The 13,486-nt window shown below is 41.3% G+C and overlaps 1 long non-coding RNA gene across 1 annotated transcript; it reads right to left on the bottom strand.

Moving 5' to 3' along the window:
* Nucleotides 1–9,994: 9,994 nt before the first annotated feature.
* On the bottom strand, nucleotides 9,995–11,492 carry LOC124268550. Its single transcript, XR_006896308.1, has 3 exons — nucleotides 11,482–11,492; nucleotides 10,420–10,423; nucleotides 9,995–10,125 (listed from the first exon to the last, which is right to left on the bottom strand). It is a non-coding gene; the product is annotated as an uncharacterized LOC124268550 (long non-coding RNA).
* Nucleotides 11,493–13,486: the final 1,994 nt, after the last annotated feature.

The following is a 13,486-nucleotide window of genomic DNA, read 5'->3' as shown; positions in this document are numbered from 1 at the left end:
TTATACGGTCGGAAATTTATAGCATTGACCAATCAGAACTCGTGTTACATACTAAGTTGAATTAGAATCATGCATTTCATATTTCATAATTATACACACTGGATGTAGTAGCTACTATTGGCTTTGTGTTGTGTAAATAGTACACTTTGACAGAGGTGTATGTAAATACATGGCGATGCCATGTACGTTATCATTGTAAACGTCCTTTTTCAAAGAGAAGATATTATCAAGTTATGAAGTATTCCTTGGTAGAATTCAATTCGAATGTCTGTGAGTTCAAATCACCATCAGTGTCACCATCACGACAGTGACTTGACAATCATCGCTTTCTTCTCCTCCGTCATGTTGATGTCACTGCCCACTACAAGTCTCATGCTGACAGTGAGGAGATGGGCGTTATACATCCCGAACATCGGCCACAGTGGTTCACTACAGTCTACATTGTCTAACGTCGACATGACTTTCTTCTCCTCTTCGTCAATGAAGACGATCTTCTTCCTGGCGCCATCATAGACAACACCGTAATGTAGTGTGTGTGGTGCCCCCTGCTGTGTTGGGGAGAGGGTCAGGCAGATGAAGCACACACTTCCCTTCCTTCCAGATACTGTTGCATAACCCGATGTGCTTAGTAAGGTGGGTAACGTTCATACAGTAGGAGTAAGGACGTTTATCTATACAATGATGTACGTCCCTCTCCTCCTCCCTACATACTCCAACCTCCAGGATGAGATCGTTCCCTGGGAGTAGTCTGACCACACTGACCCTGTTCTCTATCTCCCAGTACTGGGGACAGCCATCATGGGGGGAGGGGGGCAGTGGTGCATGTGCCCTTGTACTTCTTCAGTCTCCTCTCTTCTGCGGTGTCCGACTTCCTGTTGGCCAGGTCTCCTTCTGTGTTGATGTGGACTTTGTCGAGACTGACACTGCCTTTGTCATACTTTAGAGGTATACCTACAAAATATGTGAAATGCATGAGGAAAATACGAATAATTTCTCGCTATAATGATATTGTAATGCTCGGAATTCATAGCTTAGTAAGTGTACCTTTATTCAAGCGGTGTAACATAATCAGAATGCAGCAATAAAACTTACAGAGTGTTACATTTTGACCTTAGCATTGAGTCACATTGAATTATCTGATAAGTCACTACTCCGGATATAGCGTGTGTTACGTCGGTTATCAAATGGTGGACACAGGACGTCAACAAAAATATTCATACAACATATATGTCATATTTACAGTTCATATTCTAAATTGCTGCGTACAATAAACACCCACAGAGTGGATCTGTATACCCAGACAAAGTACATAAGTGTCTTACAACGGAAACGCAGATGAACAAGGAACGTGAAGATTGCATGTAAACAATGTTAAGCTCACTGTAATTTGAGTCAACATGGCTGATTTAGTTACTCATGCACACCGGACCCAAAAACTGCGGCTGGTAAGCAGCGTCGGAGTGACGACATTTTTATTTGTTGTATTTATTGGGTCAATCATGTATGAAACGTCCAAATGAATATAGATTTCATTCCATTTATCGTTAGGATATGCGGGAGGGAATTTTTTATTGTCGATAGAAATAATTTTGTCAAAGATGCAACAAAATCATTATTTTACATATTTACATATATAACCCCAGAAATATTATATCTATCGAAATACGAATTTATCGTCGTTCGACACTTTATATATGTTCTTTGATTTGTTCCAGAATTAGTACATAGAGTTGCGTAAAGAGACTGACCAAAGAAATGGATGGGCTTCAAGTACAGAAATATAGACACATTGTGAGTATAATATTTTGTATCAAAATACATGGACTAGATCACGTTTTCTCCTGACACTATATATGCACAGTGAAGCAATCATATTTAACTGTTAATATACAGATAGGAAACCCTTTCTTGCAGATATTTTAATTTCGTTTCCTAAGCCCCAAAACTTTGAAAGTCAGTTTCGACCTACAAAGTTTTAATCGTAGAGCACTTGTTCTTTTAAATAATGTCTAAATTTCCCTACAAACACCAGTGGCTGAAGGGATGGTGTAAGTCCAGCTAGGATCCATGCAGATAGCAAAGGCTCCGTAAGTCTCCATGGTCCCTGGTATGATGAGCTACCTTCAGTTGTTGCTGGTCTGTTGTCTGTTTTTATACTGTAATGTCTTAAATAGTATATACTTCTTACTTACAAGCTATTTATAAAATCCCTAACTGAGATATTCTAGTTCTTAAAGTGTCCTTGGCAGACACATTTTAAGATATAACATTATATATTATTGAAAAATGACCCTTTTAAGTCACGATATGGCTGGAGATGACACAACTTTATGGATGATCAACTTCAACACACCTCACACCACGATAAATGGTGTGTACGTTTATAATGATGTTCCGAAACACACCTCACACCACGATAAATGGTGTGTACGTTTCTAATGATGTACCGAAACACACCTCACACCACGACAAAAGCGCAAGAAGTAGTTATAATGAGACGTCGACTAAGGTCATGACTTGACTTGTTGAAGCCGTCAATCGTTACTACAGTGGAAGATAAACAACAGAGGCAGATAGACGACAGAGGGAAGACAGAAGTTCGAGATAGAATAAGCAGTTCTAGCAAGGAACTATCGAGTAGGAGAAAAGTGGGTACCAGGTAGCGCTGTGAGAAAAACTGGTCGAGTGTCATATGAGGTACAAGTGGCTCCTCAAACAGTATGGAGGAGACATGCGGATCAAATTGTAACTTGTCAGAATCCGGCAGTTACAATGTTAGCTGAAAAAGAAAGGCCAGTCAACATACCAAAGTCTCAAGAAGCTAGTCAGCCTTGTCAGACAGAGACTAGAGATTACAGCAGTGACAGTGTTCCAGAGTCTCAAGAGGCTAGTCAGCCTTGTCAGACCGAGACTAGAGATTACAGCAGTGACAGTGTTCCAGAGTCTCAAGAAGCTAGTCAGTCTTGTCAGACCGAGACTAGAGATTACAGCAGTGACAGTGTTCCAGATCGACGTTACCTACTCCGGGAGACGCGAGCTCCAGTTCATTTGACCTTTGAACTATATATTAAATGTAATGTAACCGTGAGTAATTTGCTTCTTCAAGTGCATATATCGGATACTAAGACTGCAGATAAATATAACATTAAATGTACTTGCTGGCTGGCTACATTTTCAATGTACATCTTTCGCCATATACATTTAGCGTTTTGGTGTTCGCTTTGGAGTAGCTCATGGTCCCTCCCATAGTCTGGACTGCGGTCCACGTTGACCCAGGTTTAAGACATTTACACAGGACACCCACGGTGCTTTAGTGTTGGAAATTATATGATTGGATCTTTAAAGCTCATCGGTGACAGCGGGTGAGTTCCTGCAAAATTTTTACACTCCCATGATACCCACGATCTGGGATATGATACCAACAATGTAATAATCGGGTTTTGATTCGAACTCACAATCAGTTGAGCCCAAAATGTCAACGTGGCCAAGGTGACACTGTGTTATTTGTAGTCATGTGAACAGTTTCGCTTTAAAAAGTCGCAATTCTAACATTTCAACACCAAACGTCAACGTCAGTTACAATACTAACATTACAATACTAAACTCATACGCCAATGACAATGCTTACATTACAATACCAATCGTGTACGCCAGTCGCAATGCTGACATTACAATACCAAACGTCAACGACAGTCGCAATACTGGCACTATAAATAGAAGACTTCTGCTCAGACACAACGTCACAACAGAATCATTCTAGTATCATATCACAGCTATGCTGTAATGAACTCTGGCTGCTGTTGATCGATAATACAGTAAGTAATGCATCGTTGTGAAAAGCTATATTTAACATAAGACTTACTGCTTACTGCGTACATACTCAGTTTTATACAGTACAACCAGAAATTATTGAGAATTTAAGATTGTAATTTATAAAAAAAAAAATCACTTATTACTCACGTATTAAATGTGAATATTAACATAACATAACTTCAGATTCAAACACACGTGAACATTTAGTATTTTGTCAAGTCACCATGGTCAGCAATGCAGGCTTCAATGCGGCGGGGCATACTACTGATCAAAAAAGACGTGGTCCATGCTGTCCCAATATCGGACCATTTCCATTTCAGCAATATTTGTCAGATTTTTCTTATTGACACTTTCCTTTATGAGTCCCAAAACATTTTCTATTGGATTTAGGTCAACATACAATTAGCTTGGCCAATCTAATAATGTCATATTTTGGGTCCGAAACCAGGCCTGTGAATGCTTTGAACGATGTTTTGGGTCGTTGTCCTGCTGGAAAATCAAAAAACTTCCATAGAACACGTGAGCAGGTGGAAGTAAATGTCCCTCGAGAATATCTGTGTACCGCTCACTGTTCATATTCCCTTTAAATACACAGAGGGGCGTTTTCTGGGCCTACCTGTGCCTCCCTGCTGCTCAATGTCATATCCATTTGCAATATTTTTCAAAACAAAGGATGCCTGTTCTACTTTAAATCACTTTAGCTGATCTGATGTCCTTGTTTTAATACTCTACTTTGGGCGCTGATAGAAAGGTTTTTCAGTTTGTTTGGTCTAGAATTTAAGTGTATTAGGACACAGCCACACAGAACTTTCATCTGAGAAAATCACATTGTCCCAGTTAAAATTTCAATGCTGTAAACACCAGTTCAACCTTCGCTCCTTTTGTTCAGGTTTCATGATCGGTGGTGGAATTCCTCGACTTTTCTGCCAACCCATTGCATGCAGCTCAGTTCAAATTGTCTCCTAACAGACATCCACAGTTCCTCTATCAGTCATATCCAGCCTTAAGTTTTCTAAACTCCTTCGTTTGTTATACAAGAATACCAAGCCGCCCCCTGTCACCGACAGTCAATTTTCTGGGCCTACCTGTGCCTCCCTGCTGCTCAATGCCATATACATTTGCAATATTTTTCAAAACAAAGGGATGCCTGTTCTACTTGAAATCACTTTAGCTGATCTGAAGTCCTTGTTTTAATACTCTATAATGAGCTTCCTGTTCTCTAAATCATCCATACTGAGGACCACTGAAAATGTCGTCTGCTAGCAAGTAAACAAAGGGGGGTAACTCTTCACAAACTAATGAAAAAGGATTAACGGAGTTGTCTCTCTTGAATGAAACCAAGCACTTGATAGCTGGTCAAGGTTGTTTATACTAAAAATCCAGTTGAACATATTCCTAAAATTTGCAATCATTTCTGGTCATAGTATAACTATATCCCTGACCCTCTCGTTGTTTTACTGTCAGTTGATGACAGGTTCTATTGTTTATAACTAATTGTGTCTGACTAATTTTGTTGTGTTACACACGATATAGCTCGAATACTGCCGGTGTAAGTTGGTCTTCAGGACTGGTCGTATGAGGCGACTAACGGGATCGGACGGTTAGGATCGCTGACTTGTTTGACACATGCCATCGTATCCCAATTGCGTGGGACGATGCTCATAATGTCGATTACTGAATTGTCTGGATCAGACTCAATTATTTACAGACCTCCGCCATATAGCTTGAAAATGTCTGAGTGCGGCGTTAAACAACCGACCAAGCAACCAATCTCTGTAGGCATGAATTCTTGTATTAAGAAATATCCCAAAATGCAATGCTTCACGATAACTCAGAACAGTATGTGAGAAATGCCTGGAAAATTCTTACGTTTGATATCGTTGGTACAGGTTTACGTTGTAATATTCCGGAAACTGCATTTATAGAGTCGAACCGTAACGAGAGATGCTTTTAACGCCAAGGCTATCTGACCGCATCTTCTTTTAGCAACAATAACGCATAACTGCCTTGAAATGTTGCACAACCCTTTCTCTTAAGAAAGATACCGAGCCGTTGAACAAGATATATTTGCTAATGTGTGGTGAGATGATCACCTGTTAATTATATTATTTTTGAAAGGTTTCCCTACAACCCGTGGAAATGACGGTAACAATAACACAGCAGCTGTGTGATATTTGTTATGTGAACCCATATAAACACATTATGCAAGAAGTTGACTTTCATCTTTGTGGTAATATTTCCTACACATATTCATTTTCGGAGCTTTTCGCATACACTGTTCTGTGCCACTTTGAAGATTTGAATGAAACCATACTACTGTTGAACAGAGGCGGTTGGGTAGCCTAGTGGTTAAAAGTATCTCTCTTTACTATTGGGTGCGAATCTACAAATGCAGTCGGTACACCATGTAAAGGACTTCCATTTTGAAGTGGACGAAATGTTACCACAGTCGGCGGAAACATGTACCAACGATCTGAAACTTAAATAGTCACTGAAGTATCCGTAAAATATGTTCACGAATTATCGTGCAAGAAGTGGAGACGGGGAAAACATCCATATGCATGTGGCATTCACTCGTATTTGCAAAAAAACGCTGCAGCTTTTGTACTTCGTCATTCTTTATATTTATAAGGCGTGTAGTCCTTTCTCATACGTTCAACTGCAAGACTCGAAAATACAATTACCCTTGCAATGTGTGCTTGCCTCACGCCGTTGTAGCAACATCTCTGATGGAAATTAAGGAATTCAACAAGAACAAATTTTCTACTGTTCTTGTTTAATGTGTTAACTTATAATCACCATGCATACATGTTTAGGGGATAACAGTACTGTGTTTGACGAATTGGGGACGTATACCGGTGGTTATATAGCCGCACATTTAACATTATATTGGCGATGCCGAAATATAGTTATATCGTGAGTTATATAATTGAGTTTCGTTTACGCGACCGAGGGTTTAGTTAAGTGTCTCATATATCACTCAATCTATATTCCTTCCAAACAAGACGCGTCGAAGTGAAGTTGAATTGAGTCGTACACAACACGCTGTTCCTTCAACCATTGTGTCCCTTCGTTCGCGCACTCGTTTCATCTACTGATGTTAACCCCGATCTGTTCGACGAACGCGAATGTGCGAACACAATAATTATCAAGTGGTTTATATTTTTATTATATCGCTCAATGTAAAATCCCACCTACAAGACGCCTCGAAGCGGAGTTGAATTTAGTCGTAAATACCACACTGTTCCTACATTCGCACTCTCGTTTTATCCATTGATACTGATCCAGTCTTTCCATGTTGTGAATTTAGGCGTAACAATATTTCCACTCTCGTGCGTCGTTTCACCAACACACCGCATCACTTAGAGACGTGGTCGACGTGTATTCACCGCAAATAGTATATATATAGGTAAGCAATATTATCGGCGTTAGTGTCAATGTTATCACAAGATATCCTACAGTATGATCTATTGTTCCACCAAACCATTCAACCTCTAGATGATCACCAAACATTAAAGAACAAATACGCATCTGAATAACATATCATTTCCACCACTCTCACATTACACCAACACATAAAGAATGATATAAGAACAGCATCAACCAATGAATGCAGGATACACCCGTAATGAGATCACCGTGAGGTCTAATGACCAATTAGAGAGGTGATAATGACGTAACTAATGAACTGGACTCGGGTCACGACCCCGCACCGTTATCTGCCGCGGACCATTGACCCACTTACCACTGGTCACCTCTCCATTACACACCCACCTCACTTATGGACTCATTAATTGTTATTGTTGTTTTGGTTTTGAGCGTTGTGCTCACAAAATCGCTGGACGTTCCTAAACGATGTGTGATCCGTCATCGGATTTTCATGGGGAGCTTCGGCACCGGATCCCGCAACCTGGTGGGTGGATACCACCCCGCGGTTGTGCGCATGAGGGGTCAAGGATGGGATTCCCCGTTGAGGATTGACATCCGAGCCTACCCCAGGTTGAGATATGTGGAGCTCTCGGATACTCACGTCACTTGTGAAGGAATTGTGAGACCACCATCCATCACCATCAACATCCTTCACAGAGCTGTGTGTCAATCGGTGAGTGTTTATGATTATTAACGCACCTCGATGTTCATGATTCGATCCTGTCTTAATGGTGGATACATCATATCAGATAATATTAATTTATTCACAGACAACGGACTTACGCTCATCTCCGCGGAGGAAGACTACTTCACCATCACCATTCACGACAACAGTGGTCTCTTCATCCCCCCATTCAACAAGACTCACACACTCTGCCTCAACCACTGAAACCGGTGTTGATTCTTCCCACATTCCATCTGGTTGGTATTGTTTGTTTATTATGTGATGGTGATTGTTTATTATTATTATGTGATGTTGTATGACGATATTCAACCAACCGTGACTGTTGTTTACTCGTATCAATTTCTTAACAGACTCACACCGAAGGCAAACTGAAGACACCACCGATAAAGAGCACACCCACACCACCACTATCAACGACCGGCTCACAAGCACCACCGAAGCACTCGTCGACGGTTAATATCGAGTTTATTGAGTTTCCGAATTAAGTTCGTATAGTGTATATATATCTATCTCATGATATATATATATTATATATGATGATGATGATTTTATGCTTCCAGTTACAAATTCCATCCCAACTGGTGTTATTACTGCTATGTTCACCGCCGGCCGCATCAACGTGTCTATCAACACCCACTACATCGCAGGAACGGTTACTTCAGCCCTAGATATATTCACCCTCAAACCATCATCATTCAGCTCCTCCAACATCGAAGGAAAGCATAATGATAAAACGGTCATATAATGCACCAGGTACACATACCCCACCAACACCACACAGCAATGGAGTCAATATGTATAACTTAACTATTTATATGGTCGTGTTAGTGATTTTGTCTTTAAGTCAGACTCTGATATTTATTTCTATTCGTCGTATGAAAAGTAAAATCAGGTATATCCATATGAGACAACAATTACCAAACGTGAGCGAGCTACGATCCGGGTTTGACGCATTTACTCACGATCGGGGTTCTTTATCTGATAATATGGAATGGGATGACACCGGGTTTAATGAATCTTACCATATGTACGAAGAAGTCCGCGATAATGTTGAAAATACTTCGTTTTCGCAGGAATGATTGTAATCACACAATAAACAGCGCTATGTTACAGACGCAAGATGGTGGTGGTCACTTTGTCGGCGTAACCACAGCTATATGTTATCAACGCAATTCTACCGACTGGATGTGTTATGTATGTATAATAAAACCAAAGTCGCATCACCCGCTAAACTCAGGAATGGAATTCGATGATACAACTACTACTACCGTTTAAAGGTAAGAATCGTAATCACCACCATCATCGCTGTATTGTTGGTGTGTTTAATCAAACCACCCGTAATAAAAAACGAACTTATACCAACATAATTGTCTTACAGGAATCGAGTCTTGGGTGCCTTACATAAAGATATCTCTGTGTCAATAAAAAATATATACCGACACTTCCACTCCTTCCACGTTTCCGTGAGCTGAGATAGCTGACTCAGTAGATAGGTGGAGGAAAAACTTGACAAGTTTCCAAAATCACGATTTGCGTTGATGAAAATGTCAGAAGAGTGTAGTCCTCTGTCCATTAAAACCGTGTTGTATTTATTCAGAGAAACCTTTGACATTTGTTTCACAAACGAGTCCATAATATGCAACTGAAGGGCGACTGAGTTTGATTTTTGATTGGAGTCAAACCGTATCCCTGAGCTGCTCTTTAGTAGTACATTCTGTTAAACATCGTAGGAGTGTGGATTTTCCACTCTCTATCAACCCCTCTATAGCGATAACTGACTTCACGAGACTGTCGGACGACATGTTCTGCAGCAAGGTTCTGGGTGATTTTGTGTCGAGGTGGTTGCTCACCCTGGGTTTTATGTGTGTGTGTGTGTGTGTGTGTGTGTGTGTGTGACGTGGTGATATGATTTACTCAAACGCGACACAACCACGCCCCCCATTTGATCAACGAAGGTAGCTCAATGGTTATTTTACATTTGTAACACAATAAGTAATGTTATAACAACCGCAAACTCCGCTACTCACTTCGAGTTATTGATTATGAAGAATGAACGTTTTAATACTTACCCATTTCTCCCTAAAACGATCTGTACCAACGACGACCTCCCTCTACCTAGGGGTTGTCGATCTGTTCTTGTTAGGGCGCCTCTCCCTCTTTGAGTACCATCCCGAGTGGGTTGGGTATTCACCCCCGACCTGTGGGATAACAGAATGATGTGGTTGATCGACCCGAATATAACATAATATCACACGAACTACTTTGCGGTGGATAATTGGTGATGAAATGAACGTTTTTATACTTACCTATTTTCCTCTAGTGGTTGTTGTTGGTCCCTTCCCCCTCCACCCACCCACTGATCCGCGGTCATGTCATCCTGTCTGTGGAATAATGGAACACGCGAATGATAGAAATGTGGTATGCACCGCACAATCAGCACGGTAATTCCAACTATGATAATAACAGTCTTTCTCTCACGGTATGCGGCGCACCATTCTCTCTCTCTCACCTCTCTCTTGACACCCCGATGATGTGGCCGTAGGCGTCCCTTGGTTTCACCACACAAACAGAGCGATCTTTTTTTTTGGGTGGTTGGTGGTTTGGTTGTGGAGTTCATGGTGGGGTTTCAGAGTTGAATCTCGTGATGGGAGCTTCTTCGGCTTTCGTCCGGGGGTGTTGTGTTTGTATGTGTATGTGTGTGTGTGTGTTTGTGTGAGAGATTGATTACGCACGACCTAACCCTCTGTATCCACTCACCCTCCTAAACAAAACATTCAGACTTGTAACAATCACAAACTGGACTTGGGCTGGACCTAGTATTAAATCAACCGTGTTGATGGGTTGTGGGACCAAGTATCTATCTTGCTCCTCTCGTAAAATAAACCAACTGGTCAGTGGTGATTGCTTGCGATACACATCATGTTACCCATCAAACCACTGGTGCGGGTACCTGCACATCAATTAGAAATTAACGGAAGAAGAAATACGGTGTTGTGAGTGCATTATACATTATAGGTGACTCAAACACCCCAATAAAAATCCTCAAAGGATAAGATCAGCAGTGTCATGGTTACATATACAACCATTAAAACAGAGCTGAATAAAAACAGCGGTGTTATGGTTACATATACGAATATATAGGTGACACACATACACCCATTAAAACAGAGTTGAATAAAAACCGCGATGTCATGATTACACTTGTATATATTTTTGTGACACAAACACACCAATAAAACTCCGATGAATAAGAATTGGGTTGTTGTGGATACATGCGAATATATCTCGAGCACACAAACACTCCAATAAAATCAATGAATAAGAACTGCGGTGTCATGGTATTCGACCACTCATATATATATATATAGGTATTCCACGGTGGTGATGTGTGTGTGTGAGAGAGAGAGAGAGAGAGAGAGAGAGAGAGAGAGAGAGAGAGAGAGAGAGAGAGAGAGAGAGAGAGAGAGAGAGAGAGAGAGAGACAGACTACACGTGGTTGTTTATCTACCGAAGTCACACATCTATTAAATCATTAGCATGGACGTCTCAACTACTTCCACTAAAAGAGCCGAGAAGAGATCGCAAGATGCCGAGAGCGATGCGCTACCCCTCGCGAAACGAAGAACAACACAATCCAAGATGGATGATTTTATGGTTATTGAGGAAATAAGCAGCAATGAAAGCCCCAACGCGGTGAAACGAACACCCCAACCCAAGCCAAATGACGGAATCAACACAAAGGAAATGAGGGGGGATGAAACCCCGTGGGGTTGTGAAAACGTAAATGTTCAACCCGATTCAGAAGATTCCAATGATACTGTTTCTGTGTTGAACGACGACGACAACACCGACTATCACTCGCTAAACAGCGAGGAGGAGGGTGATGATGATGATGTCCACGTCGTCGTCAATCCAAAATTAGACGAGTGGGTCACCATCAAAGGTACCGTTTTGACGGCTCTGAAGATAAAAGTGGACTCCCACTACGTGCGGGTGAGTAAAAGAAATTCACATGAAGAACCGAAGAGGTTGAAAATGCCCCAGAACGTCACGGAAAGGTTTTGTTGATGTTGTAGTAATCGAAAGGGTGTGGAACATTTATCCCATAAACCGGGTTAACCTTTCTTCAATTCCATTTTCTCTAACGATGGGACTATATTGTTTACTTAGGCACTATAATTTACAATGAAACGCCACGATAAACCACAGTTAATTTCCCGCTCTTACACTGGGTTGTTATATCCACTCACTTAGACACTACTATAGATATACATGAAGTGGTGAGGCGTAGTTGAGATATGTTGTGTGAATAGAGTGGTTGTTATTATTTCCTCCATAAACCGTGTTAACCTTCAACCCATTTATCTAACAATGGGGTTATTTCCCTCTCTAACGGTGGGTGTTATAAACCAATTCACTTAGACACTACTATAGAGATATACGTGAAGTGGTGGGATGAAGCCGAGATATGGTGTGTGAATAGAGCGGTTCTTACTATATCCTCATAAACTGTTACTATTGATCTCATTCATTTCTATTATTATTACAGTTGATATCAAGGGTTGGCCGCGTGAAAAGAGAGCTGAGCAAGTTGAAGAAGAAGTATAGGAAGCGGAATCGCGCCGGACTGATCAAAGGCTTCAAGCTATCAAAACACCCGTGGTTTAAGATAGCGTACAGTAAGCTAAACAGCTACTGGTATGTAGATGTGAGGAAATTCACCAGCCCGAGGGGTGACGTTTACCAGAGAGATAATGGAGTGTGTTTCGCAGCAGAGGACGCGATGAAGCTCATTACCCACATCAATGCATTTGCTGACATCCCGAAGCCGGATGAGGCGTAATGCAAGAAGGGAAAAAAAACACACCACCAGTTGCTATGGCAACCACTTCGAAAGAAGAAGATAGTAGTAGTGTTAGATCGATCGTATTAATCAGATGCAAATTATGCAATGACTGGGTGAAGCGTCGTAGTGAGTTTAATAAACGTTACAGACGATGCAGTCGGCGCGAGAAACGTTTCTTTGAATGTGTAAAGTGTCATTTAAGGTTTGATAATTATCGAGGATTGGATACTCATGTGAATAGCGGTTGTGTGAATCCCGCTCCCACACTTAAAATCAGCGTTTTTAAGTGTAACTCGTGTGGTTTGACTTTCACCTCAAAAAACAATTTTAACGCTCACACGAGTCTGTGCAACACCACCCACAACCCCCCGACTCACACATGCACAGACTGTGGGAAAAGGTTTGCACAAAAACGGGGTTTAAGTGTGCATTCCCGTGTTTGCAAGTCGTCTCCCAATAAAATAGGAATTAAATGTCGCCTCTGTGGGGAAACATTCCCCAACAGACGTCTGATGTGGAATCATCATTGCACAACACACAACAATGCACAAGTCGGGGGTCAACCAGTCGACAACGACGACGATGACCACGCCAACGTTGATGGTGATGATAACAACATTCCTCGTCTACAACCAGAACCTTCGGGTGCTGAGGAAAAACAAAGACCTTGGACCAATGATCGGGGGGAAGTAGTAAACAGAGCACTCTTGGAG

The sequence above is a fragment of the Haliotis rubra genome, unplaced genomic scaffold (assembly GCF_003918875.1).
Source record: "Haliotis rubra isolate DU_JTF1 unplaced genomic scaffold, ASM391887v1 Scf139, whole genome shotgun sequence".
Taxonomy (NCBI): Eukaryota; Metazoa; Mollusca; class Gastropoda; order Lepetellida; family Haliotidae; genus Haliotis; species Haliotis rubra.
The sequence above is the reverse complement of the archived record's forward strand: the minus strand, read 5'-3'. Positions and strand labels throughout refer to the sequence as shown.